The sequence below is a fragment of the Lupinus angustifolius genome, chromosome LG03, assembly GCF_001865875.1.
Source record: "Lupinus angustifolius cultivar Tanjil chromosome LG03, LupAngTanjil_v1.0, whole genome shotgun sequence".
NCBI lineage: Eukaryota > Viridiplantae > Streptophyta > Magnoliopsida > Fabales > Fabaceae > Lupinus > Lupinus angustifolius.
In genome coordinates, this window is record NC_032011.1 from 22,258,153 (window position 1) to 22,263,048 (window position 4,896).

Genomic DNA, 4,896 nt, shown 5'->3' on the forward strand with positions numbered 1-4,896 from the left:
GTAGGAGAGAAAAGTAATTCAAGCTCTAAAATATGTAGGCAATTCATTAAGAACTGAAGACTTCAAAAAGTTTCTGGGACTCACACTGCCAAAATAGCAATTCAGTGTCTCAACATATGATGAATAATAGAGAGGGTCTCTAATTCATTGTCCTCTTGATCATTGCAGATACAGAAGTAGAGGCTAGCATATATGAACCTTTTATAAACAACTTCGAATCCCTTCACTCCACAAAGTTTCAGAGCCTTGGGGCTGGAGAAATAATGACACCACTTAGCTCACTAATTACCTTTCAAAGAGAAAGGAACATGAACAAGAAGCAGCTTCAAATACACGTAGTTTGAGCAGAGGAAATCAATATGCAAAACCCTCTATTTCTCGTTTAAATTCCACATGTTATTGTTTTTATATGCATTTTGCATGCATTCAAGACTCAATCTGATGATAGACTCATTTTACATCCTTTTGTAGTTGCTCTTTTTCTTATTTTGAAGATAGATTCATTTTAACTCTCTTTGCAATTTTTAGTTTTGAAGTTTAGTTTGGAAGGAGTTAATGAGTCAGGGTTGTTTCAGAATAGGTTGAGTTTTTGTAGGTGAAGGAATTCTATGTTAGAAACTATTAAGGAGGAAGCCATTTGGATAAGATGAAATAGGATTATAGTTTGTGATGACAAATCATGGTCGGTTATATTTACTATTGTAATTGGGTTGGGTATATTTTTTCACAATTTTAGATGCTACATAACTTCAAACGAGGTGAAGAAGAAAGGATTCATAGGTAATATAGTTAGGGTGACATTAGTATATTATTATTCATACAAGAATTACTTGGTATGTTTCTCTTTGAAATATTTTAGATTGAAGAGATATTGTAACAAATTTGATCCATTATAATAAAGAAAGTTTGATCAGAGATGGTGGTGGCTTTGAATAAAATTTAGTTTTCTAAACAGTAATATGTTAATTTGTATGAGTTATATCTTATTTTTCAATTTATAGAATATTAGTGCTGTGTGAATTTTTGAAACTTAAATTATGGATATGGAATGTTAGTCTGGCACTTGGATTTGGCAGGTACATTCACCTCGAAGACCATTTATTTCTTATTTAGATTCTTCTTTCTTGTATATTTCCAATTAAATTATATCAAATAATATAATTATGCTTTTATGATTTTTCTATTTAATTAAATGATATATTTTATAAGGATACAAAGAGAGACAAAAGATTTCTATTCCTATACTTTAAAAAGAAATCACTTATCCCAAAAATTCTATCTTTATCTAATCGAATTAAACCAAATAATATAATTATGCTTTTATGAATTTTCTATTTAATTGAATGGTAGATTTTAATTATCTATGACATCAATAAGAACACAAACAATGAGAGAAAATCTCCAGTTCATACACTTTAGTCCTAAGTTCATACATAATAACATTAAAATAATCAACACCTTAAAAAACCATAATCAGAAATAAGAATACAAGGACTTGAGTGCTGTCTTGTTCAGAAGTATAAATGATGTAGGTTTTAGGATTGGGAATATCGTTTTGCTTACTTCATGTGATAAAATCTTGTAATTGATAAAAATGTTCATGTGGTAAAATCTTGTAACCGATAAAACTTACAATTTAGGAAATTTCTAATTACCTTAAACTAATTTATAACTTCAAAAGGAGTGTTTTGTCAACGCGTCAAACTGCAAATTGGGAACACCCATTTGATTGAAGCTCCTTTCATCTCTAATGGGTACCGAGAATCCTATCAGATGTGTTGCAAATGTCTTGAAGGTTTTCCTAGAGCTCTTCTTCAATTGAAAGTGTATAGCTTCAATTAACTTATGAAGCTGGTTTTCATATTAAAACACATTTGCACCCTGGAGAAAATATACCAAGAGTATCCCTTTATTATATTTGTTGGAGTGGAAGACTATGGAGAAAATATAATAGAGAAAATGACCCCGAAAATTTAATGTGGTTCGACAATTTGTCTACGGCTGAAGAGCAACAAAAATTATTTCACTATTAGTAAAAGAGAACTACAAGTGTTTCACTCACTTCCCAAAACTCAAGTACAACCAATTTCACTCTCACTCAAGTATTTCTCACACAATTAGAACAAGAAGATATAATATGCATTAAGCTAAGTATTTGGTGTATCTTATAATGGCTTGGAGGACTCCTATTTATAGTCAAAGCTCTTGAAGATTATGTGGCCAAAGGGAAAGAGCATTGATGATGGTTTCACCATTGCCACTTCTTTTACTTCTATAAATTATTCATTTCTTCAAGATGATCTCTAGCCACTTCCTTTTTGTTTGGCTCAAGAAAGTCTTTTCATTATCTTTTTCTTTTAGCCAATGTTCAATAATATTGGTAATGAACTAATACATTTCAGGATCCGTAACTGCCTTCTCAATAAGTGTCACTCTCAGAAATCGAAAGTTTGACCTTCTGGTCTTTCTAGATATTTAACATAGTCTTACACCGAACAACACTTTGTTAATAAGTAGTTAAAAACTCCTCTAAATAAACTTGGAGAGAACTTAAGCTTAAAAGTGACATTTATTTGGCAGCACTAACACACTCATGGTGAAGTGCTTGATGCAAATTGTCTGGCACCCGATTTTTGGCTGCACGACTTTGTTTAGAGTCGACGCTGCATTTTATAATTAAAAATGTAGAAAAATCTTTTAAGCTCAATTACTTGGGCTTTTGTATTTTTGATATCCAGGTTCGGGAGCCGGTTACAAGGTAGGGAATGTATTAGCACCCTACCTGCCCGCCTTAAGCGGTACCATTCATTAAAATATATAACTTTATTGTTATTATTATTATTATTTTATTAAATTATTTGATTAATTAACTAATTATTATGAGGAAAAAATTATTTATTTTTATTATTGAGCCTGACAATATTGACTTTGGTCATACGTACCCCTATTAAGGGGATCAAAGCTTACGTAGTTCTTTCAGTAGAAAATTGTTTATTGGTTGAGTGTATTTTAATTAAGGAAAATGTATTTTTTAGACAAAAATATAGTTTGCAAGTTTTGTATGTTATAAACAAGATTTTTCTATTTTTTTTATTTATGATGAATAGCAAGTTTTTTTATCTAATTAACCATTTGTTATTTATTAAGAAAGTGAAATTTAATTGATTTTGAGATTTAATCGATTGAAAAGAAGTGGCGTAGCGCGACCTTTCGAAGATGATCCGAGAAGAAAGAAACCTCTGGGGCAACCTTCTTTCCATCTTTGATTAAATCTCAAAATTATTTTTATTCTTTTTGAAAAAATAAATTTTTATATAGACATTGTTTGAAGTTTTTATATAAAAAATTGAAATTCTTATGGATTATTAAATGACTAAGATATAACTTGATTTTAATCAAAGAATACATTAAAGTCATTTATTTTACATACATTTTTAATGTTTATTAAATTTTAGGTACAAGTACAATTTACGAATATGTTGAGTGTAAATTTTAAAATAACTATTCTAGGGTTGGTTTTTTATGGGTCATCAAATATATTTAATTAAACATATAAACAGTATTTACACTAAAATATATATATAAAGGATTTTTGGAAGATCTACTTTAAGATAAATTTAGATATTCTATACAATTTTTTCATTTATTAATGGATAAAAAGAGATAAATACAATCATTATATATCAAAATTCGTGAATCACATATATTTAAAAACTAATCATTAAAATTACTTTCAATCTCGACATTATTTATGGAGAAGAAATAAAAAATCAGATATAAAAAATAAAAAACAGATTGCTAATTCACCATAAAAATAATGAGATCCTATTTGTTTTCTGCTTAACCATTATCTTTAAATATTCACATCTTTATATCTAATATATTTTTTTATACTTTATAAGATAATTAATAAATGGTTAATATGAAGATTTATTTTCCACATTTTAATGTTTAAATCAAAACATGAGATCATAGTAGGAAAAGAGCAAAAACAATTACCTAATTGTGCCAAAGAATGTATTTTATTTCTTCCCTATGAGAGCATGGATCTGGTGTTACTAATTGGAATAAGGAGTGACACGCGTCAGACGCTGATTGAAGGGGATGATGGAATTATTACGCCTGTACACGTGGCGCGTGATGAGTGGCGGTCCAGGAAGGTGCACGGAGCTCCATGGTACGCGCGTCCGTAGCAAATCCCGTGTTCTCCACGGGTGATGATTCGGTGTGGCGCATTACAGTGAGACCGCGATGCATTTTCGCCTTGTGATTGGGCGAATCTGCTGGTCAACGCGATGAAGTAATGGTATGCAGATCCAACGGTTACAAAGGCTAGGCGCGACAAGCTCACAACATTGTATTGGATTACTTTCGCCAACAGTGTTTTCCTCTCTCTCACATAATCCTTTTTCCTGTAGTTTTCTTACTAAAATAATTTGTTTGAACCCCTAAAACCCTCACTAACTCACCTATTTATAATAAAAAATGCTTAACCCTGATCCCTAAAATTGTGTTAACTGAACCCTAATTTGTTAGCCCATTATCACTATTTTCCTGGGATTTAAACCACCACCAAGTCAGATTTGACTTGGTTCTTAACTATTATTTTATTATATTATTTTCATATCTTTTCTAAAAAACATGTTCAATTGATTTATGCACTTATTTTTTTATTTATCCGAATTAATTCAAAAAAAATATAAATAAAAATATCTTTTGTTAGGATTAAATTATTTTAAAATTATATTTTTGAAAAATTAAAATAATAACCCATTTTATTGATTATTTGGAATTTAAGAGAAATATCTATGATAAACCATCTATACTATTTATTGTAAATTCGAATAAAAATAAAATTTTATTTATAAATTTCGAAAAAAATAATAATAAATTATT